Raw genomic sequence first — 27,145 nt, 5'->3', positions numbered from 1 at the left:
TACTAATTGTACAGCTCTTTCTATTTATGAGTTAAGTTTTAATGTATGAGAGCTATTGAACTGATATTATAAATCCCAGTGTTATTAATATAATGCATATTCATTGGGGAAATCCTGAAAACCCGACTGGATTGCGGCCCTCAAGGAGGGACTTTGGACACTCCTGATCTAAAGGAAAGCTTCAACACCCTATTGTGATCTAGCCTAAGTACAAAAGTCACAACCATAGTAACTTTCTGTTAAGAATAAGACTCCAAAAGTGATGTTAGATTCATATCGCCTTTCTCATGAGCCTGAGAAGACAAGACTTTGTAGGATAGGGATAGATCAGGGGTGACCAACCTCGGTCCTTGCCAGGTCAGGTTTTCAGGATTTCCCAAATGAATATGCATGAGATCTATTTGCATACAATGGAAGCAGTGTGTGCAAATAGATGTTATGCAGATTCATTACGGAAATCCTGAAAAACCAACTGGCTTGCGACCCTCGACAACCGACGTTGGACAACCCTGGGTTAGATATTATGATTGAGCTACAGCAGAGGACCACATTTAAGATGTTGGATCTTGCTTTATTATACAGCTGTCCCCTTTTACATTTCTTCCTTTGTACTCCCATATGTGCCCTTGAGGGCATTGCGATCCTCTCAAGGGAATTTAATACTTCGTGCCATCTAACCCCCTCTTTTACTAAGGCGTGCTAGCCGATTTAGCGCTCACTAAATATTAGCAAGCGCCTTAGTAAAAGGATCCCTAAATTAAGATGGGAGAGCACAATGCAGTCTGCATGTGCCTATGTGACACCCAGAAACAGTAGAATCTTTGACCCATTGCCTGCAAAGGTTTAGAAGGAGCCCAGGACAGAACCAGATCTTTAATGAAGTGGATGATTCAAGGTGGGAAGATGTCTGGAGCTCTGCATGACTGTAGCAGTGCAGAATCTGCTTTTTTATTTTATTTGTATTTTTCCCTCGTGTGTCTTGTTTGCAAACTGTAACTGTTCCCTTCCTTATGTGATAAGTTTTGTGAGATTTTAATTTATCTGTATATCTGTGATACTCTTTTTTGATTATGCAAACTGCCTTAATGGCTTTGGATGATATGTAGAGGCAGGAGACCAAGAGGGGAATAGGCGAGAGTTAGCTCCACCCACCCCCCGACGATCTGGACATTGGTACGACGAGTGTGGTGATTAAATTCGTGTACGATACAAAGTTATTCAGAGTAGTGAAGACACAGGGGGATTGTGAAGATCTGCAACGTGACATAATCAGGTTCGAGGAATGGGCATCAACATGGCAGATGAGGTTCAACGTGGATAAGTGTAAAGTGATAAATGTAGGTAACAAAAATCTCATGCACGAATACAGGATGTCCGAGGCGGTACTTGGAGAGATCTCCCAGGAAAGAGACTTGGGAGTTATGATCGACAAGTCGATGAAGCCATCCATGCAATGTGTGGTGGTGGTGAAAAGGGCGAACAGAATGCTAGGAATGATAAAGAAGGGGATCCCGAACAGATCGGAGAAGGTTATCATGCTGCTGTACCGGGCCATGGTACGCCCTCACCTGGAATACTGCGTCCAGCACTGGTCGCTGTACATGAAGAAGGACACGGTACTACTCGAAAGGGTCCAGAGAAGAGCGACTAAAATGTTTAAGGGGCTGGAGGAATTGCCGTACAGTAAAAGATTAGAGAAACTGGGCCTTTTCTCCTTCGAACAGAGGAGATTGAGAGGGGATATGATCAAAACATTCAAGGTACTGAAGGGAATAGACTTAGTAGATAAAGACAGGTTGTTCACCCTCTGCAAGGTAGGGAGAACGAGAGGGCACTCTCTAAAATTGAAAGGGGATAGATTCCATACGAATATAAGGAAGTTCTTCTTCAGCCAGAGAGTGGTAGAAAACTGGAATGCTCTTCCAGAGTCTGTCGTAGGGGAAAATACCCTCTAGGGATTCAAGACAAAGTTAGACAAGTTCCTGCTGAACCAGAATGTACGCAGGTAGGGCTAGTCTCAGTTAGGGAGCTGGTCTTTGACCAGAGGGCCGCCGGGTGAGCGGATTGCTTGTCACGATGGACCACTGGTCTGACCCAGCAGCGGCAATTCTTATGTTCTTAAATAAACCTTTGAAGAAGAATCTGTAACTGCTTTTACTGTTGTCGTCCCTCCCTAAAAAAAAAAAAAAAAACACCCAACAAAACAAAACATATATTTATGTGTAAAACTGTGTATCCAAAAGTAGTGGGGAAGACATGGATCAAGAGAGCAGCTGGAGCCCTAATTTCAAATTTTTCTAATCTCTCTTGATAGCTAATAGCTATGCTGACCTGGACAGAACTGTGAAAGCTTTTATTGCATTCTCTTTTCATTCTCTGTAACCTCTCTTGAGAGATGGCTGAGCTGTATTTAATAACTTTACATGGAAGAGAAGCAGATCCAATCTTCCTGTTAGATCTGTGCTGAAAATATTATGAGCTAGCAACTAGGACAGTTGTCTGAAAGTTATCTGGATAGCTTTAACTAGATAAATCCCTGATGGATGTTAACTGGTTGAAGTTATTCCAAAACCTTCAGCAATCTGACATTAGATCTACTATTCATGTGACCAGAATTACCAAGAAAAGCTTACTGGACATCTCTGAACAGCAGCATTGTCTATGTAAATAAAACCACATTCCTGTAACACTAACCTTCTCATAACTTGATAAGTTTTGTCCTGCCATGCCATTATCAATATAAAATATAGAAATTCAAGTGATGTATTTAATTTCAAATGTTTTATTATTTGTACACTTGATGTAAGATTAAAAATGAATAAAGAATTAAAAAAAAAAGAATATAAAATATATTTAATTTCATAGACAGCGGAACGCTTTTTTGTTTGGGGGGGGGGGGATCCAAAAGCTCTGCTCTAGACCTCACCCCATACCTGCCCAAGCTCCTCCCCAGACCTCACCCCCATAATAATAGTACTAATTGTAAACACCATTTCTTCCATTCATTTTTCATATACACACAATATAATCTTATTAATAATACACAATGGTAACCACAAAATTAAACTACACAAACGGCCTCTTTTACAAAGCCACGTGGCAACAGCCCCGAAGCCCTTAAAATCTCTATGGGCTTCGGGGCCATTAGCGCAGCGTAGCTACTAGCATGGCTTTGTAAAAGAGGCCAAAACTGCACTCTTTTCCCCCTCCCCATCACTGCGCAGCATTTCTTCCTCTCTCTCCTTCACCCCCATGTGCAACGTCTTCCTCTCTCTCTCTCATTCCATCCCTTGCTGCAAAGGGAGTAGAGAAAGAGAGAGAGAAAGAGAAAGAGGGATCCAGGGTGCCCCCCTCCCACCTCCTCTACTGCCACATCCAATATTTCTCCCTCTCTTATCCCCCGGACTGTGTGCAGCATCTTTCGCCCCTGCCCACCAGCTCTATGTCCAACATTTCTGCTTCTATCACCCCTCTCCAGCTCCATGCCACATCTCTTTCTCCATTCCTTCCACCACCATGTCCAATAGTCCTCCCTCTTGCATCCATTTCCATCTGTCCCACTGTTTCCTCTCCATCACCACATCCAACATGTCTCCCTCTTATCTCTCTCTACTTCACGCCTCTTGCGTCCAATAATTCTCCTCTTTCTTCCTTTCCCCATGTACACCATCTCTTTCCCTCTTACTCACACCCATGCTTAACAATTCTCCCTTTCTATTCCCTCCCCCGCCTCAGCATTTCTTTCCCCCATCCTATGTCCCAAGTTCATGCCCCCTCCCAAGAGTGTGTACCTGTATTCTGGCTGGCTCTAAAACATCCAAGTAGGTCTCCTCCTATTCTTTCCAGCTGCACAGGAAGTTGTCAGAGAGGGCAGCCTGCAGTGGAGAGAAGACGCCGAGGCCAGTGGCAGCACGGCGCAGTGCTTTTCTAAGAAGTTAAATGTAGCGGACAGGTGAGCAGGTGGGAGGGAGGAGGGGGGAGAAGTAGATGATGACAGGGGCGCATTAGAGAGGCTCGCTGGCCAGTAGCAAGCTTCCAGCCTCGCAAGAAGTGGGGTTCCCCCCCACTGGATCACCTACAGGAGGGATAATTTTTGAGGAGGCCATGGCCCCTGTGCCCCCCCCCCCCCGTTCCGATGCCTATGTTTAATTTCATCTCTAAATCAGACTAATTTTAAAGATAACAGAATTTAGAGAACTCTTTTGGGTTCAAGAACTGTGAATTTTCTCAATATGGCATCTCTTTTAGGATTAGAATAATTTATGCTAGGTTTTACTAAATGGCCAGCGAGGTAAATGCTCCAACGCTCATGGAAAATCCTATGAGCGCCGGAGCATTTGCTTCGCCAGCCCACAGTAGAAACCTTTACCACTGTTTAGTAAAAGGAGCCCTTAGTGTAGCTGTGGTCTGGAGACTGATCAAAATGGCTTTTTTTCAGTTTCAATTGTCTGAAACTGAAGCAGCAACTGAAACTTATCACCTGGTTTCAGCCAAAGCCAAAACTGAAACCAAAACCAAAAGTTTGATTGTATGAATATGAACCAATGAGACTCACTGGGGATTGTCAGAGCTTGCAGTTGGCAGTTTTCTGCTAAACGAACAGGAGCTTATTATCCCCTAGTCCTGTGTCACTTCATGGGCTTCCCATCCATTCCGAATACAATGCAAACTCCTCTTACTGACCTACAAATGCACTCACTCAGCTGCCCCTCATTATCTCTCTTCTTTTATTTCCCCCTATGTTCCTCCCAATGAGCTCTGCTCAGCTGGTATGTCCCTCCTATCTGTGCCTTCTCTTCCTCTGCTAACTCCAGACTATCTTGCTGCGCTGTATGAGTGGAACAAGTTGCCCGAAACCCTATGGGCTAGATTCACTAAAATCCACAAATCTATCCTATTCGTGTCATATCCGTTTCCGAGTCATTCTGGTCGATCGATTCAGTAAAGCTTGTCCATGCAAATGATCAAATCATAAACACGCCCCCACGTGTCTCCTTGTTGGTTTTGAAGCACATAACGCATGTGCTAGCTCTTTAGGACTTCACTGCATAGAAATGGGGTGGGGTTTAATCACGGACATCATTGGCGGGCTCCAAAATGCGCCTACCGCAAAGCATTGTTGTCGTATAAAATGCAATATAAGAACTGTAGTTTTTACCAACCTCTCTTTTTTTTCTTAACTGCTGTTGCAAGCTGTATAAGCTGTGACCATAGCTTTTTCAAAAATTTGTTAGAGAGGTTTAAGGAGAAATAGCATCGGAGGTTTGTGAGCAAGCTGTGGAATTCTTCGAGTTTGTCCTTTTTTTACGGATCGATCTCAAAGTTTATTGTGTGCTTCTAAACACCTTAACATTTCTCTCAGGAAAAGAACTGTTAAGTTACAAGAAGGCACAATAGTTAACAGCAGTTGAATGCGCTGGGATAATGCGCTGTTATATACAGTATATGAATCCCAGGAGGCTGTGCGGCTCTTTCTACCGTGAAGCACGAAACAACCAAAGGTGACCCCATGACGTCAGATGCACACCAGTGCCCCCAGTACTAGTGCGCATAGTGTTAATGTATCTTAAAGAGGGGATGGATAGCAAGTTTTGATTAGATGAACACAATGTACGATGGGGAGTATGGGGGATTAATAGCCTGTTAATCTCTGATCTTTAAGTTTTCTCAACTTTGGAATGATCTTCCATTTTTTTTGCAAATCTTTAAAAACTACTTTATTTGCTAAACACTTTGAAAATTAATTTCCAAAAATTTAATCTCATTTTTTATGGTTTTATATTTGTTAAGTTAATTATTGTAAACTGAATCAAGCTTTCGTAGAATGATGACTCGGTATATAAAGCCAAGCCTTAGATTAGATTAGATTAGATTAGAATACCATTTCCAATTATCTGTGTGTTATATATATATATATATACCACCTATATCCTAAGTGGTTTACATCCAGGTACTCCATCATATTTCCCAATCTATCCCGGTGGGCTCAAACTCTATCTAGTGTACCTCGGGCAATTGGGGGATTAGGTGACTTGCTCAGGGTCACGAGGACTGTTTAATAATAAAATATCCATTTCAAAATCTCTGCTGCTTGTTGGTACTCTAGTTGATATTTGTTCGACTTAGGAGGTACTTGGCTTGAAGAAACTGGGAAACACTGGAGTAGAGTTTTTTCTTCAAAAGCAGAAACATACTGGGGGAGGCCACAGTTCCCATGGCTACCCCATGCACTTGAAGAAAAAATTATCCATCACAGGAAAAATCATTTTGATTTAAAACTAAAGAAGCAAGTGACATCAAGAAAGGGAGTAGTGATCCAAGTGGGAGCTGTTTGTTGATCCAAAAGCATTTCAACTATATGTAATGCTGATGTCTGAAGGATCTCTGTTTGTAGTGCTCCCAAACCTATAGTAACCTACCAGTCTGATCATTGTAAATTATCCACATTAACATACCCATACCAGTAATTATATGAATATGACTCCCAACTACAAAACATTCAGGAAATAATTTAAAACTTTTCTATTCAAGAAATTTGTCAAATGATCTAACTAAACCTGATCAACCCTCCACAGATCCCGACACATACTACATCTATTAACCATGTATTCTCCATGGAAATGCCCAGGCCAACTCTTATTGTAAACCGCCTAGAACTGAAAGGTATTGGCGGAATAGAAGACACCAATGCAATGTAATGTAATCTCCTTCTCTCAAAAGAGAGGAGGGTGTTGGAAAGGAAATATATTGTCTACAAATCTCAGTAGTATAACAGCTATCAGCTGCAGGAAATGTGTGTGCATGCTGACAGTGAAGATGTATGGTTGGTACCTAGTTGTGAAACCTGTAGAGATGTAATTGGCTTGTTTGGTTTTTTTTAAATGCCTAATGCTTAATCACATTCTCCTTGTTATCTGTCAGCGTTCTGTCTGTTTTAATTGATTCAATGGGATTTTTCTTTTTTTTTTGTACTTATTTGTACCTTTCTTCACTGCAGTTGATAACTGGGAAAGGCAGATTATATATTCTGTTTTAAATTAAATTAATTCAAAGTCCTTAGGCAAAGGGATTTGCACAATAGATAATGCGGAGTAAAGGCCCTGGTTATATAAAAAAAATATAAGCATTATTAATAATAATAATAATAATAATAAAAAAAGAATATATGATAAGCTACATGAGACAAGGCATTTAGAAATGCTTTTATCAGGCAGGGCCATCCTTATCCTAATGAGCAAGTAGATGGTTGACACCAAGGGGAACTTCATTTCAGAAAAGAGGAAAATTTAAGCAGGAGTGAAAGGAATGTACTCTGTTTTTCCTAGTTTCATTCTGTTTGGTATTTGTTCTTATTGGTGAAAAAAAAGGATATCATATAAAGCTAACCTTCCTGGCCAGGAACAGCTGAATGACAGGCCAAGGACATAACTGAGCTGGAATCATTCAGTGCAAGAATCATTGATCAAAGGAGCCCTTTACAGCCATGGAAGAGTGAAGGGAAGCCATGAGCAAAACATATGTCCCATAATTGCAACACGGCAGCCACAATGTAAACAGTGATCTGTGGAAGTTAAATGTAGCAGGCAATCCCTTCCAGGAGAGACAGAGAACCTCCTGGTGATTTTATATTGTATCAGCCAATGCATTATGTTCTCGATATGGGTTGCAATGTTTTTTTAGCCATCAGAAAACCATTCCACTTCAATAGTCTGTCCAAGATCTCTGGTTCACTGTTATATGGCTTCTGATAGTTCACTTTGGGTGAATAATCCTGAAGATGACGATGATGATATTGCAGACTGGTAGCTGTGAACTCAATGCATATGCCTCTGACAACAATTCAAGTGAAGTCTGTCGATTTTAAATATTATGTATGTAAATTATGTTAACCATTTAGTTTTAGACAGTATATAAATTTTTTAAATAAATAAATAATTTAGGAAGAGTTCCTAAATAATGGCACATTTGCATATATCCAAAATAATCCCGTTGTTTAATATTGAACTCCTCTTTTACAGAGCAAAAGATTTCGGCTGACCCTCCTCCGTTAGAACATGAAACAGGTATAAAATCCCTTTCTTCTTCCACCTTTGAAAGAAAGGCGAGTTTATCCCTGGCAGAACGACAGAATTACAGTGAATAGAGAGGAAAGGAGTCACTCGTGGGTTCAGATGATGAAATTTACAAACCTACTGCCATGTTTGTCATAGAGGTTTATATAACAAGTAGTGATCATTTGCTAAAGGCTGCTATAGATTTGTGGCATGCAAATACACGCTGGAAGTTCTGTAGTAAAAAGGGTAGGTTCCAGAGGTGTATTAGTAAATTCTATGGTCCTTGATACCAATCATTGATATGCCTCTTGTTGTAGGCAGTTGTCATGTACTGCAAATTAAGGAGCCCAAGACCTTCCTTTGCCTTAGGAGATATGAGTATCCTCCAAGAAAGGTTTGCCCGCTTGCCCTGCCACAAATATTTCTGAACCAATCGATGTAGTGTCTTTTTCATCCTGGATTTAAGAGACAAGGGCAATGTCTGAAAAACATGGAGCCAACGTGGCACAACTAACATATTAAATAAATGAACCCTACCCATGAGGGAGAGGGGATAAGCACTCCAAATTCTGAGTTCATCAGCTGTGACTTGTAACAAAGGGTCAGCATTTAATGCATACTAACATTTTTAAAGTAGAGTTTCCTAATGAGAAGCCATTGACTGCCCCCTTTCCTCTAAGGGTACATAGCAAAAGTTCCAATGCGAGAATAAATAAAAGAGGAGAGAGGGGACACCCTTGCTGTTTACCTTATAAGATCGAAAAAGGTTCTGATCTCCTGCCATTGACAAGTAAGGAAGTCATAGGCTGTGAATAAAGTGTACGTATAGCTTCATGAAACCAGCCCTCCAAGCCCACATATGGTGTTACACATAAACGTCCAACTAACTCTATCAAAGGTCTTGGAAGCATAAAGACTAGCCAATAACAGGGACTGCCGGTGACTTTGGCAATAAGCCAGCACCAATAGGGCTTTTTGAACATTAAAGTGACACCTCTTTACAAATCCCACTAGATCTTCTTGAATAACCTCTACAAAATGAGCGGACAACCTATCTGCAAGGAGAGAGATTAGGTGAAAAGAATCTGGCTTATCACCTGCTTTCCCCAGCTTCTGAAGTAAGATTGTAAGAGCCTCATTAGAAAAGTGAGGAAAACTCCTCCGTTGCGCGTCAGTATTGAAATATGCCAAACGCAGTCCACAAATCTGTGGGTTTAACATCTTGTAAAACTCTCCAGAATATCCATCCACTTCAGGGGATTTAAGAAGTGAGAGTGATTGGATTGCTGTCTGTAACTCCTTGGCCTATAATCGAGCATTTAATGACTCAATTGCCTCAGATGAAAATTTAGGCATCTCAGACTGTTGATGATAATAGGGGTATTGCTCTGAACAAACTAACCAAACTACTTAAAAACCCTACTGCACTCAACTCATCAACTACATCAACTAATTCTCCTGCCTTCATTCCACTCGGTTTGGCTATCGTGCCTATCACGGCACAGAACTCCTACTTCTGACCTTAACAACTAAAATCAAACAGAAGCTGAGTATAGGACAATAATCGATCCTACTCCAATTTGACATATCAGCTACCTTAGATTCTGTAGACCATGACATAGCACCAAATTAAACGAACTAGGCCTAACCAGGTCAGTTCTCAAACGGTTCAGAGACTTTCTAACAAAAAGAGAATACAATGTCTAGAAAGATGGCACAGTCTCACAAACATAGAAATCTTTCTGTGGTATCCCTCAGGGTTCCCCTCTATCCCCCATATTATTCAACCTCTTCATGGCTCCCTAGGTAACATTTCCTTCACCAAGGTCAAATGCCTCCTATCCTTTACACATATCTTCCTATTCATTCCACTTGGAACTGACCTGAGTGAAACATCCACAAAAGTATCAGACAGCATAGAAAAAAAATCTACTCCTGGGTGTTACCTAACATATTCAAACTAAACACAACTACGACCAAATTACTATGGTTCCACATTGCATCCCAGACAGTTCCCACATCACTATTACTACCATCAAGATCAACACTAAACACAGCCAAAACTGCCAAGATTCTAGCAATCACACTCGACTCCACTCTCTCATATGAACCCCAGATTTCCAATTTGTGGAGAAAAGCCGTTTACATATTGAAGCAACTAAGACTGATCTGTCCCTACTTCCATATTCACCACTTTGCCATCCTAGTCTAAATGCCGGTCTTATCACAGCTTGACTACTGCAACTCACTCAGTTCCTTTCTACAACACAAACTACAAATGATTCAAAACACATCAATCAGATGAACGAATCACATTCAGGCTATCCTGCATCATGTTCCATACCCTACATGTTAACACCGCAGAACAAATAATTCAATGCTTCTCCAAATCACACTTCTCATCATCCAGCATTCACAGCACAAACCTACTAATGCTTCCTTAATTCAAAAGAGTCAAATATAAACAAGTGTATAACTCCCTATTCACCTATACAACCATCAAAACATGAAACAGTCTCCCAACCTTTATTAGGACTGAACTGAACTACCTCAGCTTTTGGAAAAAAAACAAAATCAACCCTCAAAACCTACCTATATGATAGACCCCGTCAACCTGTAACTTAAACACTGCTGCTACCTTAAGAAAACCATCATTAGTAATACACCAATATATTATCCCAGACACAGTATATACATATGGAAAAGCTCCAAAAAATTGTACATTAAATGTCTGACCTTCCACATTCGAAGGTGACTAATTGGTGTTCAATCTTTTTTATTGATTAAAATGACTCGACATGATCATGTTTTGGCCCCAAACGGGCCTGCCTCAGGAGTCTAAAAACATAACAGTAAAAACAATCAGTCAACTTCTTTGTTTTTCTTCTATTTTCATGTTCTGTGAAGGTAGCATCTCCTACGTTTTCTGCGTAACCTTCCACATTCACTACTATGAAACTTTAAAAATCTGTAATCAAAATGTCAATGTCTTTGTAATATATGGGTGTCTTTACTTGTAAATCGCCTTGATTACCGTATTTTCACGTAGATAACGCGCACCCGTGTAAAACGCGCACACGGGTATAGCGCGCGGGAAACACAAATTTATGTAAAGAAATTTTTATATACCGCGCTCACGGGTATACCGCGCATGCCGCCCCGACTCTCCTCTGGCTGCCCCGACTCTCCTCTGGCTGCCCCGACTATCCTTTTACCCGCCCCGACTTTCCATTCACTGCCCCGACTCTCCTCTGGCCACCCCGACTCTACTTTCGGCCACCCCGACTCTCCTCTCCCCCTTGAAGTCCTGTCCCCAACCTGAAAGCCTGATGTCCTCCCCCGACGCCCGATTCATCATCCGGAAGGACCGCTCGCACCCCCACCCGAAGAACCGCTCGCACCCCCACAGCCTCCCCCCCTCCCCCATGGAGAAGCTGTCTACTTTGTTTCCAGATTCCAGTGAGCCCAGCTGCTTCCTCTGCCGGCGGTCCTGCCCCTTCTCTGAGCCCTGCGCTACACTGCTTCCTCTTCCGGCGGTCCCGCCCTTTCTCTTATAGCCCTAACGCAGCTTAGTAAAAGGAGCCCTAAGACAATTTGAGACTGATATATTGGGGCTCACCCATTTGTGTACCTGACTCAGTCCTGCTTAGTTGACCGAGAAAGTAATAATTCTTACCTGCAACAGGTATTTTCTATGTACAGCAGAACTGAGGAGACATATAACCTAGAGAATGACATGGGGACAAATTTCCCTGCAGGAACTCAATTTCCCCGTCCCGTCCCCCTGAGTTTTGTCACTGTCCCTGCCCCATTCCCGTAAGCTCTGCCTTAACCGCACAAGCCTTGAACACTTATGATTTTAAAGTGTTTGAGGCTTGTGCAGATGAGGACAGAGTTTGCAGGAAAGGGGCAGGGACAGGAAAAGAACTTGTGGGGATGGGATGGGAAAATTAGTTCCTGCAAGGTTTGGGAAAAAAATTTGTGTCCCCCATGCCATTCTCTAATGTAGCTCCTCCCACCTCCTAGAGAGTTGCTTAATTGATCTTTGAAACTAACTGAGGAGTTGAGGAGAGTGCCGTGTGCAAGAAGCGCAGTATACACTCAGAACTTTTAGTGCTGAGCTCTGAGACAGTAGTTCCATCCTAGTGCCATTGGATGATGCTACCCATTTATGTGTCTTGTCTGTCTACAGAAAGCATCTGTTACAGGTGTGCAACACTGCTTTATGTTCACTCCTTCAGTGAGAAAACTGGTATATTCACAGATCTTCTGCATCAGCAAACAGTACACTGGTATCAAAACAAAAGACAGAAGGAAAGAGAGTGAGCAGATCCTAGTGAATTTAAGCATTTATTTATTTAATATCCTGTTACAAGCCAACATTCACAGTATGTTACATTGGCAATGCAATACAATATCATACAATACAGTAGTATAATGACAAGGCTGGATAGTACATTAACTTAAGGACAGCTTGGGTGGGGATATTCATAGGAAATTCCTGGGGAGGTAATACAGTAGATTGGACCAGAGGGTCACCAACTAGTGGTTGTTGGTGGGAGAGTTGAGGGGATTATTTGTGGCTGGACCTTTAGTTGAAGAGAAAGGTCTTCACAGCTCTTCGGAAGGTCATTAATGAGTTCTGTGATCTAATTTATGGGGGGAGTTGGTTCCAGAGCTGTGGAATGAAGTGGATGTAGGAGTGTTTGTGGGCGGTTTCTATCAGGAGAGACCTTCCTGGGAGGATGCACAATTGTCTCTCTGCTCTAGAGCGGAGGGGGCGGGTAGGGGCATATAGGTGTAGCTTGAAACTAATGTGGGCTGGGTGGTGGCGTGGAATCTTTTATGTGCTATTACAAGAGCCTTGAATGTGCAGCGTTTGTTGATTGGTAGCCAGTGCTCTGTGCGGAGGGCTGGAGAGATGGGATCGTGATAATTGAGGTTGTATAGGAGGCGGATTGCCGCATTTTGGACTCGCTGGAGGTGTACGAGTTCCTTTTTGGCTACTCCATTAAAGATGGAGTTGCAGCGATCCATCCTGGAGAGAACACAGGTGTAGAGAAATTGAGTTAGATCCAGTTTGGAGATATAAGGTTTGATCCTTCTTAGTTGGTGGAGGTAGTAGAAGGAAGTGGAGACCACCTGGCAGATATGGACAGTTGGTTGTCCAATGTTACTCCAAGGCTGCTGCCTTTAGGGAGGTGGATTCCCATGATAGTGTTGGACGAGTGTATTTGGTGTTTTTCTTTCTAATCCATAAGAGTTCTGACTAAGTGGCGTTCAGCTGCAGTTTATTTGTCATCCAGTTTTTCAAGTCGGAAAGGCAAAGTTAGAGGTTGGCAATTTGGGCTGAGCAATTTTCACCTAGTGGGAAGAGTAGTTGAATGTTGTCAGCATAGGAGTGGATTTTGATGTTGTATTTCTGGGCTATATCAATGACTGGTCTGATATAGAGGTTAAATAGGAGGGGGGACAGCAGGGCACCTTGGGGAACACCATATTTGATAGGTTTTGGTTCTGACTTGTGTGGTCCTAGTAGGACAGGTTGAGTTCTCTGATGCAGGAAGGAGGTGAACCATTGAAGGGCAGAGTCCTTGATACCCAGGTCATAGAGTCTGCGTAGTAGGATCTGGTAGTCAGTGGTGTCAAAGGCAGCGCTTACCGTATTTTCTCGCATATAACGCGCGCGTTATACATGGTTTTTACCTACCGCGCATACCCTTGCGCATTATACACGTGAGTGCGTTGTACAAAATTTTTTTTACATAGTCCCCCCCCGACGTCCGATTCACCACCCTGCAGGACCGCTCGCACCCCCACCCCGAAGGACCGCTCGCACGCACCCCCACCCCGAAGGACCGCTCGCACGCACCCCCACCCCGAAGGACCGCTCGCACGCACTCCCACCCGCACCCCCACCCTGAAGGACCGCTCGCACCCCCACAGCCTCCCGACCCCCCCATCATGTAGAAGCTCCTACCGGTGTCCTGCTGCTTCCTCTTGGCGGTCCCGACACCTGACACGATCGGGGCAAGAGGGAGCTCAAGCCCTCTTGCCCCAGCCAACTGCAGCATCCCCGACACGATCGGGGCAAGAGGGAGCTCAAGCCCTCTTGCCCCCCCGACTCCCCGACACGATAGGGGCAAAAGGGAGCCCAAGCCCTCTTGCCCTGCCGACTCCCCAACTCCCCGACAATATCGGTCCAGGAGGGAGCCCAAGTCCTCCTGGCCCTGGCGACCCCCCCGCTAGTTGTTCGGGCCAGGAGGGAGCCCAAACCCTCCTGGCCATGGTGACCCCCTACCCCCACCCCGCACTACATTACGGGCAGGAGGGATCTCAGGCCCTCCTGCCCTCGATGCAAACCCCCCTCCCCCCAATGACCGCCCCCCCAAGAACCTCCGACTGCCCTCCCAGCCGACCCGCGACCCCCCTGGCCGACCCCCACCCCCCTTCCCCGTACCTTTGTGTAGTTGGCCGGACAGACTGGAGTCAAACTCGCCTGTCCGGCAGGCAGTCAACGACGGAATGAGGCCGGATTGGCCCATCCGTCCCAAAGCTCCGCCTACTGGTGGGGCCTAAGGCGCCTGGGCCAATCAGAATAGGCTCGGGAGCCTTAGGTCCCATCTGGGGGCGGGGCCTGAGGAACATGGGCCCAACCCGACCATGTGCCCAAGGCCCCGCCCCCAGGTGGGGTTTGGCTCCCGTCTGTCCGGCCAACTACACAAAGGTACGGGGAAGGGGGGTGGGGGTGTCGTGGGGATTGGCCAGGGGGGTCGCGGGTCGGCTGGGGGGGTGGTCGGAGGTTCTTGGGGGGGGCGGTCATTGGGGGGAGGGGGGTTTGCATCGAGGGCAGGAGGGCCTGGGATCCCTCCTGCCCGTAATGTAGTGCGGGGTGGGGGTAGGGGGTCGCCGTGGCCAGGAGGGTTTGGGCTCCCTCCTGGCCCGAACAACTAGCGGGGGGGGGTCACCAGGGCCAGGAGGACTTGGGCTCCCTCCTGGCCCGATATTGTCGGGGAGTTGGGGAGTCGGCGGGGCAAGAGGGCTTGGGCTCCCTTTTTCCCCGATCGTGTCGGGGAATCAGGGGGGCAAGAGGGCTTGAGCTCCCTCTTGCCCCGATCATGTCAGGGGTGCCGCAGTTGGCTGGGGCAAGAGGGCTTGAGCTCCCTCTTGCCCCGATCGTGTTGGGGAGTCGGGACCGCCAAGAGGAAGCAGCAGGACACCGGTAGGAGCTTCTACATGATGGGGGGGTCGGGAGGCTGTGGGGATGCCAGCGTTCCTTTAGGGTGGGGGTGCGGGTGCGGGTGGGAGTGCGTGCGAGCGGTCCTTCGGGGTGGGGGTGCGGGTGCATGCCTTCGGGGTGGGGGTGCGAGCGGTCCTGCGGGGGGGGTGAATCGGACATCGGGGGGGCATCAGGCTTTCAGGGTGGGGACAGGACTTCAAGGGGAGAGGAGAGTCGGGGCGGGCGAAAGGAGAGTCGGGGTGGCCAGAGGAGAGTCGGGGCGGGCGAAAGGAGAGTCGGGCGGTGACGGGAGAGTCAAGCAGCATGCGCGGTATACGGGTGTGTGCGGTATATAAAAATTTCTGTACATAAATTTGTGTTTTTCGCGCGCTATACCCGTGTGCGCGTTTTACACGGGTGCGCGTTATCTACGTGAAAATACGGTAAATCTAGTAGCACTAATAGGGCATCGCTACCTATGTCAAGCATTGACCAACTGTCATCAATGATATCTAGGAGTACTGACTCCATGCTATGGCCTGCATGGAAGCCGGATTGAGAGGGGGATATGGCAGCTTGTTCTTCTATGAAAGGTTGCAGTTGGTGGAGTACTATTCGTTCTAGGAGTTTGGAGACAAATGGGAGGTTGGAGACTGGTCGATAATTGCTTGGGTTGTTTGGGTCAAGGGTGGGTTTCTTGAGGGTGGGTTTAATAATTGCCAATTTCCAGCTGAGTGGCACCTCTGGTGGAAAGGGAGGAGTTTATGATGGGGAGGATGGATTCAGCCATGGCATCTTCAGTGGATAGTAGGAGGCTAGATGGGAAAGGATCAAGGATGGTGTTGGAGGGTCTGGGCTCCCTCATTGTTTCAAGAATTTCTGCATGAGTGGCCATGTGGAGTTGGGATAGTGTGACCGATGCTGGGGCATCAAGATTAGATTGGGGAAGTGCTAGAGGGGGATTGTTGGTGGCGATGTCGAGATTATTGCACCTTGGATTGGAAGAAGTCAGAGAAAGCCTCGCTGTCAAGGTCAGTAGGGTTGTTGTGCCTGTTTCCCTGGGTGTTGGAGAAAAGCTGGTTTGTCAGGGTGAACAGGTATTTGAACCTGTTGGTGACTCTGTAGGATTTGTGAGTAGTAGGCTTTTTTGCCTCCAAGATAGCAGATTTATAGGTGGTTAATGTTTTTTTCCAGTGTGTCTTTGCCTCCTCATTTGGGTGGTTGACCCATTTTCTCTCTGCTTTCCTCAGTGTCCTTTTCAGGGATCGGAGTTCATTGGTGAACCAGGGAGCTGGAGGTTTATCGGTGATCATTTGCGTTGTTTTTTTTGAGCACGGTTGTCATAGAGGGACTGGATTCTGGAGTGCCAGGTAGAGGCCGCTAGGTCGATGGAGTAGAGATGTTGGACGCAGGTTTTGCTGAGGTTTCGGAGGCCCATGGCTTTGTCTATAGGGTCTACTGAGTTTGAAATTTTATATTGGGTGGCTGGGGTGGGGCGTCTTAGTGGGGCTGGGGTGGCTCTCAGTGGGGTTGGGAGTTGGAATTCGATGAGGTGGTGGTCTGACCATGGAACTGGAGTGGCGGTACAGCTCACTTGTTGGGGCTCTGTAGTCATGTCTATGTGTGTGAAGACTAAGTCCAAGGTGTTGCCTGTTGAATGTGTGGGGGTGGACATGACCTGGTCGGTTAGGGAGGAGAGGAAGTCGTCACTCATTCCAGAGGTATTGGGGTAGTCTGGGAAGTTGAAGTCGCATAGGATGGTCACTTGTTTGTGGGATATAGATAGTTTGGTGATGAATTGAGGAGAGTTTTTAGGGCTTCTGCTGGAGAGTAGGGGACCCTGTATAGAAGAATGAGGGTGATTTCATGTTTGTGGCCCATGGTGAAGGCTAGGGCTTCTAGCGTGGGAAGAGTGATGGAGTCTACTGGTTTAGGCAAGGTGGTGGTCTTGATGATGGCGGCCATTCCGCCTCCCTTTCCAGTGGTGCAGGAACAGGCCAAGGCTTGGTAGCCGGGAGGGCACAATTCACCTTGCGCCACTCCGTCATTGTATCAGAGCCAAGTTTCCATGATCATAAGGGCATCCCAGGGGTTGTCATGGACAAGATCATGAAGGAGGATGGTCTTGTTGTTAGCTAACCTGGCGTTGATGAGAGCAAATGTGAGTGGGTTATTGGAGGGGACTGGTGGGGAAGGTAGGATGGGGATGTGGTTGGCGGGGTTTCTGGTTCGGTTATTTTTGTATTGGGAACCCAGGTCGCCATGTTTGCCTTGACCTGTGATGATGGGGATGGTGAAATATAGTGTTGCAAGCAGAGCTGGGGATGAATGCACTGATGGCTATAGGTAGACATAGAGGTTAAGGACACACTTGCAAAGTTAATGTAGGATATTTCTCGTGCATATATTGTATTTCTTCTCTCTCCGTGTCCTTGAATAAAAAGCATCTTCAAGGGATAATTCTAGACAACACCTTGCATGTCTTCCAGAGACTATCAAACATTTAGAAGGCTCCCTGACAAAATAATTGTATTAACCTTTTCACATATTATTTACATCATTTGGAATCTTCATTCCCTAATCAAACTATAAGGCCAGAGCTTTAGAAATCCTATGCTATGGCTTTTAAAATCTGCAGTACCAATATCTAATAATTTTTTTTCTCTCTATAGAATGAACAAATTCATTTAAATTGAGAAAAATCTCTCATTATCCCATTTTTATTTTTTCAATATGTCACTTAGATGAGTGCTAACAGTGAACAAAGAAATGCTAAATATTGATGGTCTTGGTTGCCCAAATATGGGTTAGCATAAGCCAAAATATGTTCCCTGCTTAATTATATACAAGACATCAGACATCTGGCTGCATTTGCTGAAGCAAAAACTCTGGCCAAAGTTTCAAAGGTATCATTAGCAGTTTCTGTCAGTACAGAAGTTAACCATGTTTGAGCCTTTGCAGAAAGAACAAGTGAAAAGTCTTGTACCTTCAGATCTAAAATTTGGGCAAAAGTAAGGCAACACAACTGCAAAAAAAGCTGAAAATCTCCTACAGTAGTGCTGAGAAATGCTGCTTTATTTCCATGTGCACATGGTGGGGGGGGGGGGGGTCAGTCGAGTCTGGAGGTGCTGCACAGGGGGAAGGGAGGGAAGGATGGAAAGCTGCTACACAAGGGGGAGAGAGGATAGAGGAAGAATTGTTGGTCATGGGCTGAAGAAGAGGAAGGGAGATGAAACAAAAAGGTAGAAAGAGGTGAGAAGGAAAAATCCTGCATATGGTGAAGGGGAGGGAGACAAGCATGAAGAAGAGAGAAGGAGAAATGTTGGACATAGGGTGGAGGGCAGGGAGAGATGGTGCATGAGAGAGAAAGAACTGTTATATATGATAATGGAAGGGAGGAAGGAAGAGATGCTGCATAAAGGAGAATAGAGAGGTATGACCCAGGGCACAAGGCAGGGAGAGAAAGAGAGAGAGAGATGTTAGACAGTGGGAAATAAATATTGGCTATGGCAGTAGAAGGGAAGGACCAGAGATGGAAGATAGATAGTGAGCATGGAGAAAGAAGAAAACATCAAATGGGCAGAAGACCTGGCGAATGAGTAAACAGAACACAAACAGAAACCAAGAGCCTAGGAGCAACATGATTTGAATTATAAAATGATCAGACAAGAAAAGGTAGGATTAAAATGTTATTTTCTATTTTGTAATTATAATATGTAAGATTTGAAATGTGTATCCTGCCAGAGCTGTGTTAGCAAATGTTAGCTAGGACCTAAAAGAGAGAGGAAAAGTCTTTTTTATTTATTTTGTTTACACCTCAGCGCCTGCATAAGGTTGCAGAAGTTGAAACCCCTATGTAATGTTATATATTGTAACACTGTGAATGTTAAACTTGTTCTGAGTTCTTTGGGGAGGATGGGATATAAAACTAACTTAATAAAATTACTAAAACTATTTTTTATAAGGGGTGGGGGTTGGTGTTAAAAAACGATGGCCCTGAGTGTCACATGCCCTAGGTATGCCACTGATTGTCGACTAACATTCCAAGCACAGAGCCTTTGCTTTGATATATGTTGAGCAATCCCAAGGTCTGGTCTAGGCATTCCAGGGGGTGTTCATAGGATTGCTGCAGGACAGCTAACTGGGGACACAGAGTGATACTGGAACAGAGAGAAGGTTCAGGCAAGAGTAAAAGTCTTTGGATACACAACTAAGAAGATTGGGTTCCATGATGAAGGGTGCTGGGAAACACTGCTTTATTCTCAACAGTGACTTTCCACTGGCTTTTTGATTAATTTGCGTCATTGAGGTGTGGGTTCAGAATCCGTTGTCATCATGCACCCTGGACTTTAACCTTGCCAGCTAGGTTAATATGCCACACTTCTTTCTCGAACTGCCCAATTCAAATCTCATCAGTGATCAAGCCAAGCATGATGAAAGAAAGAAAAAGCAACAGATACACAAATAAACAGTAGACGTGTAATTGCCAGAGAAATATTAGCAACTGAATAAACAATATTCATTTCTTCACTTAGAAGTTCTGTGAAAATTTTTATGCGGAACCCCATTGCACTCTGACAATCTGATACTCCCACTCATTCCACACCTGTCAAATGAATGTCACCGAAGCTAGATTTTTGTTTCATAAAAGTTTCTCAAATGTCAGTGATTTTTTTATTTTTATCATTTACCATGGCAGCTAATTTCTCTATTTCAATGCTGTTCCAAGAAATTTTAAACCAGTCATCAAAGAAAAAATACAAAGATTTCCAGTTTTAAGCAATGGAAAACCAAAAGGAACAAGTCAGTGGAAAAATTAAAAATAGGCTGAGGAGAATTATCTTTGTCTCTGTCTAAAAGAAAAATGCCAAAGTCACCTGACTGGGATCGACTTACCCATTTCTGTAGCCGAACTAGATCCATAAAGGGCACGGATTGGATCGGATCCGTGAGGGATCTGATCCAATCTGTTTCCGGGGGGCTGATTCATGAATCGCCCTCATGCAAATGCTTATGAGCAGCGACCTTTTTTTTTACTTTTTTTTCACGAACCCTTGTTTTTAACCCATGGGTTAAAACCACGGGCTCGTAGTGCAGGAGAAGGGCAGGAGAGTCGGGGCGAGAGCAGGGTGGTGAGTCAGAGCGGCAGGAGAGATTCAGGGCAGGTAGGAGAGAAGAGGCGAAGAGGTGATTTGGGGCAAGCAGGAAGGAGAGGAGAGGCGATTTGGGGCAGGCAAGAGAGAAGAGGCGATTCAGGGCAGGCAGGAAGGAGAGGAGAGGCGATTCGGGGTAGGCAGGAGACAAGAGGCGATTCGGGGCAGGCAGGAGACAAGAGGTGAAGAGGCGATTTGGGGCAGGCAGGAGAGAAGAGGTGATTCGGGGCAGGCAGGAGACAAGAGGCGATTCGGGGCAGGCAGGAGACAAGAGGTGAAGAGGCGATTTGGGGCAGGCAGGAGAGAAGAGGCGATTTGGGGCAGGCAGGAGAGAAGAGGTGATTCGGGGCAGGCAGGAGAGAAGAGGAGATTCGGGACAGGCAGGAGAGAAGAGGCGAAGAGGCGATTTGGGGCAGGCAGGAGAGGAGATTTGGCTTGTTTTAATTTATGCAACGCAATAAGGGGTTGTTTATTTTGCCATAGAAATGTACTTAGACAATTTTCAGTGTCATGATATGTGAATCATATAAGCAAAAATGGTGTCATACTCAAAATATAATTTATTTTGGGAAGTACCATCATCTTAATGGTGTCCAGGTGGCCCCACCATATTATTTTAAGAGGGGACCATTTCAGTGTAGAACCTTTGATGATATTTAGAATATAATCTGTGTTATACTGCTCCATATCCTCCAGCGTGGGTTCCACATACATACCTAGGCATTTAATTTTGGTCTGGTTCCAAGTAAAGCCAAGAGTCCATTTCATGCCTATCTTCAATACAATTCAGCGTCATTAACTCAGACTTAGTTGTATTTAGCCTATATCCAGAAACCGATGTATAATTGTCTATCACATTCAAATCAAATGGAATTGATTCCGGAGACACAAAAAGTATGACATCATCGGCGTATGCGAACAATTTAACCTCCATGGTTTCATGGAGAAATCCTTTAATAGAGTCGTTTGCATGGATACCAGACAGCATCGGCTCCAGTGCAAAGTTAAATAATAATGGCGAGAGTGGACTAAAAACATCAGAAAGTTGTCTGTTGATGCAAATTTTTGTAGTAGGGGCATAATATAAGACTTTAATCATTTGTATAAATTGCATGGGAAAGCTGAATTTTGTGAGTTGCAAACAGGAAGGGCCATTCCACTCTTTCGAAAGCCTTTTCAGCATCTAGTGCTAAAAAGGCAAGTTTATAAGACTTAGATTGACACACGGTCTATAATTGCCAACATGTTTAGGATCTTTGCCATGTTTAGGTATCACAATTATTGTCGCTTTAGTGAATGTCCCATCAGCCTTCCCTTGTGATACCATATGAGCAAAAAACTTTTGTAGAAACGGAGTCAGCGTTGACTTTAAGGCTTGATAGAATTCAATAGAAATGCCATCTGGCCCTGGTGCTTTATTAGTTGCCATGTTGTTGATAGCATCAATAATTTCTGTAGTTGACATGGGAGATATCGATTTATCATGTTCTGAATCAGGCAGAAGAGATAGAGAGATTTTCTCAAGAAATATACATGGATGATCATCATTATGTAATTCTGTTGTGTACAATACTTCATAAAACTTTTTAAATTCCCCTAATATCTCAGCAGTAGTGGAAAGTACAGTGCTGTCCGTACTAGTCAGACTGGTAATAGATTTACACTCTCTTTTTTGTTTTAAATATGATGCCAAAAGGTGACCCAATTTATTGTTGTCTGCATAATAGTGGGCAGCTTGAACAAACACGGAGTGATCAGCAGCTTTTCTTAGCAGGGAATTGTATTGGAATCTGTATTTCTGCAGCTCCGTTAAGATAAGAAAATTGTTGATATCAGTTTGATGTGCTAATTCTTTTGTTTTGATAAGGTTTCCAAGCTTATATAGTTCTGTATCATTTTTCTTTTTAATCATAAAGCTAAACAATATGATCACTCCTCTGATATACGCTTTGAAGGAGTCCCAAGTGACACTCCAACTGGTATCTTCAGGAATATTAAAAAGAAAGAAGTCAGTGATAGCTTTTTCCACATGCTCCTTGAAGCTGTCCTTTACAAGCAAGCTAGAATTAAACCTTGATAGAATTAAATCGTCCAATGTAAGAGTTATAGCAGCATGATCTGATATAGAAATCTCCTTGATCGTGGAATTGCTAAGGAACTGCTGTAGGGAGTTACTGATATGAAACATGTCGATCCTCGAGTAGGAGCCATGTGGAAGGGAGAAGAATGAGTATTCTTTATCGTTCAGGTGAAGCACTCTCTAAGAATCAATTAACTCAAGTTGTGCCATTATGTCTAGGAGGGTGGTATTCACCTTCGGAGTTTGATATGTAGCTGTAGAAATTTTTATCTAGACTTGGATTCAAAATTAGGTTAAAGTCACCAGCAATTATATGATGAATAATATTAGAATTCACAACTTGATTTGCAATATCCTTGAAGAACTCAGGACAGTCCAATGTTGGTGCGTAAAGATTAGAAATAGATATAGGGCATTTATCAACACACAGGTTAGTTAAACTGGACCCATCTTCCATTAGTGTCATGAGATAATGAGAGGATTTTAATATCTGACCTATTTCTAACTAGTATGAGGACACCATTTGTTATGCCCGATGCAGGGGAAAAGTAAGGCTGATGAGCCCAGGGTAATCGTACTTTGTTAGCCTCAACAGCACTCAAGTGGGTTTCCTGTAGAAGTATAATGTCCGGTTGTGAGGAGCTTAAATAGGATAAAATTTTCTTCTTTTTAATAATATTATTAAAACCTTTGACATTCAGTGATATTATATTAAATGTCATGATAATGCGTGACTATATTGGCAGGAATTAACCATATAAATAATAAGTGTGCAAGAATGGAAAAGTAAGGCTGCATTCATGCCGACACTCTCCATGCAGGGAAAACTTCCCACATTAAAACACATTGTGAATTAAAGAGAATTAAAGGAAAACCAGCCAACTCAAGCCAGCCCCTCCCCCCCCCACACACACACTGCATCAAGTAAAATGACAGAGATGATTTTCTTTCTACCTAGCAAAGGTGCTAGCTAGGAACATCTGAACCAAATAAAATCAATCAGCATATTTAATAAAGGACATGCTATTTATAACAAATATGGACGCTATTATTTAAATGTTGCATATAGACTCCCAAGTCATACCTATATCAACAAATCATATAACAATGTATCATAGTGGCAACATAAACAGACAAAAATATAACTCACTTCCCAATCAAAATTGTAACAGAGGACTTGCAATCTTAGTATTGAACCAAAGACAAGTAAACATTGGGACGGACGTGCCAAACTCCAATAAACCAATAAAAGATCAGCGTGATTACCTCCTACATGCAGATAATGATAATATGAGACAAGGAAAAAAGAGGATATATCAAAGGTTAGCATGTTAAAAATGAATAAGCATGTCATGAATTCTCAAGCAACTATAGCACAACAGCAGAGAAGGAAAATATTACAGATCTGCGACTCATAGAACTAGCCTGTAGATTACAGGTGAGACCAAATATATGTTCAAGGGAGAAGCCCAGTTCCTCTAATCTTTCGCTGTATAGCAGCTCCTCCAACCCCTTAACCATCTTAGTCGCTCTTCTCTGGACCCTTTCGAGTAGTACTATGTCCTTCTTCATGTATGGCAACCAGTGCTGGACGCAGTACTCCAGGTGAGGGCGTACCATGGCCTGGCACAGCAGCATGATAACCTTCTCTGATCTGTTTGTGATCCCCTTCTTTATCATTCCTAGCATTCTGTTTGCCCTTTTTGCTGCCGCCGCACATTGCGTGGACGACTTCATCAACTTGTCGATCAGAACTCCCAAGTCCCTTTCCTGAGAGGTCTTTCTGGGATAGTACTTGGAGAGACCTCCCAGGAAAGGGACTTGGGAGTTCTGATTGACAAGTCGATGAAGCCATCCATGCAATGTGCGGTGGCAGCAAAAAGGGAAAACAGAATGCTAGGAATGATAAAAAAAGGGGATCACGAACAGATCAGAGAAGATTATCATGCTGCTGTACCGGGCCATGGTGCGCCCTCACCTGGAGTACTGCGTCCAACACTGGTCGCCGTACATGAAGAAGGACATGGTACTACTCGAAAGGGTCCAGAGAAGAGCGACTAAGATGGTTAAGGGGCTGGAGGAGCTGCCGTACAGCAAAAGATTAGAGAAACTGGGCCTCTTTTCCCTCGAACAGAGGAGATTGAGAGGGGACATGATCGAAACATTCAAGGTACTGAAGGGGATAGACTTACTAGATAAGGACAGGTTGTTCACCCTCTCCAAGGTAGGGAGTACAAGAGGGCACTCTCTAAAGTTGAAGATAGATTCCGTACAAACGTAAGGAAGTTCTTCTTCACCCAGAGAGTGGTAGAAAGCTGGAATGCTCTTCCAGAGGCTGTTATAGAGGAAAACACCCTCCAGGGATTCAAGACAAAGTTAGACAAGTTCTTGCTGAACAAGAACGTATGCTGTTAGGGCTAGTCTCGGTTAGGGTGCTGGTCTTTGACCAGAGGGCCGCTGCGTGAGCGGACTGCTGGGCATGATGGATCACTGGTCTCACCCAGCAGCGGCAATTCTTATGTTCTTATGTTAGCAGTGATCTAAACCCCACGCACACATTTTTAAAAAGGCAAGGCAAGAAAACTTTGTTTAAGGAATGGAAAAGGTCAAAGACAGACGAAAACTGGAATAAACACAAACAACATCAACGCAGGTGCCATAAGGTGGTAAAAGGGGCCAAAAGAGACTATGAGGAAAAAATAGCCAAGGAGGCAAAAAACTTCAAGCCATTCTTTTGATATATTACGGGGAAACGACCTGTGAAATAAGCGGTGGGACCATTGGATGACCATGGAATAAAGGGCGTGCTAAAAGAGGACAAAGCAATTGCCAACAAACTGAACACATTTTTTGCATCTGTATTTACCGAAGAGGATATACACAGCATACCAGAAGCCATCAGGCTATATGCTGGAAATGACGACAGGAAACTGGCAGGGTTGACGGTCAGTCTATAGGAGGTATGTAAGCAGATTGATAGGCTTAAAAGCGATAAATCCCCGGGACTGGATAGCATCCATCTGAGGATTATCAAGGAACTGAAAGGGACTATAGCTGGACTGCTTCAACTAATAGCCAATCTGTCAATCAAATTGGGAAAGATTCCAGAAGACTGGAAAGTGCGAATGTTACGCTGATCTTCAAGAAAGGTTCGAGGGGAGATCCGGGAAACTACAGAATGGTGAGTCTGACCTTGGTACTGGAAAATTTGGTAGAGGCGCTGATAAAAGACCACATCATTGATCACCTTGATGGACACGGGCTGATGAGGGTCAGTCAGCATGGTTTCAGCAAAGGCAGATCAAGTTTCAAGTTCAAGTTCAAGTTCAAGTCCTGGCAGAACCATTATCTGTTCTTTTCAATCTTTCCCTAAGCACAGGAAGGGTCCCCTTGGACTGGAAAACCGCCAACGTAATCCCACTCCACAAAAAGGGCTGCAGGACAGAGACAGAAAACTACAGACCAGTGAGTCTCACGTCTATAGTGTGTAAACTCATGGAAACACTGATCAAACAGAATATTGACACAATCCTAGACGAAGAAAAACTGCGTGATCCACACCAACACGGGTTCACCCAGGGTAGATCCTGCCAATCTAATCTGATTAGCTTTTTTGACTGGGTTACTAGACAACTGGATGCTGGAGAGTCACTGGACGTAGTGTATTTGGACTTCAGTAAAGCATTTGATAGCGTCCCTCATCGAAGATTACTGAACAAGCTAAAATCGATAGGATTAGGAGACACTCTAACTACATGGGTTGGGGATTGGCTGAGCGGCAGACATCAAAGGGTAGTGGTGAATGGTACCCCATCTGAAGCATCGGACGTGATAAGTGGAGTGCCGCAGGGTTCGGTCCTGGGTCCGATTCTATTCAACTTATTCATAAGAGATATGACGCAAGGACTAAGGGGAAAGGTATCGCTGTTCGCCGACGACGCCAAACTTTGCAACATAGTAGGCAGAAGCTTATTACCTGATAATATGACACACGATCTACTGCTGCTGGAACAATGGTCAACTACTTGGCAGCTTGGCTTCAATGCTAAAAAATGCAAGGTAATGCACCTGGGAAAGAGAAACCCGCATAGAACTTATGTACTAAATGGTGAAACCTTAGTTAGGACCACAGCGGAACGCGATCTAGGAGTGATCATTAGCGAGGACATGAAGGTTGCCAATCAAGTGGAGAAGGCTTCCTCCAGAGCAAGACAAATGATGGGGTGTATCCGCAGAGGTTTCGTCAGCAGGAGACCTGAAGTTATGATGCCGTTGTACAGAGCCATGGTGAGGCCTCACTTAGAGTACTGCGTTCAGTTTTGGAGACCTCACTACCGTAAAGACGTGCTGAGAATCGAGTCGGTACAGCGAACAGCCACCAGGATGGTCTTGGGGCTCAAGGATCTCACATATGAAGAAAGACTAGATAAATTGCGGATGTACTCACTTGAGGAAAGAAGGGAACGGGGAGATATGATTGAAACGTACAAGTATATCACGGGGCACATCGAGTCAGAAGATGATATCTTCCGGCTCATGGGACCCTCGACCACCAGAGGGCATCTGCTAAAAATCAGGGGAGGGAAGTTTCATGGCGACTTCAGGAAGTATTTCTTCACCGAGAGAGTTGTGGATCATT

The sequence above is a fragment of the Geotrypetes seraphini genome, chromosome 3 (genome assembly GCF_902459505.1).
Source record: "Geotrypetes seraphini chromosome 3, aGeoSer1.1, whole genome shotgun sequence".
NCBI lineage: Eukaryota > Metazoa > Chordata > Amphibia > Gymnophiona > Dermophiidae > Geotrypetes > Geotrypetes seraphini.
This window is presented reverse-complemented; position numbering follows the sequence as displayed.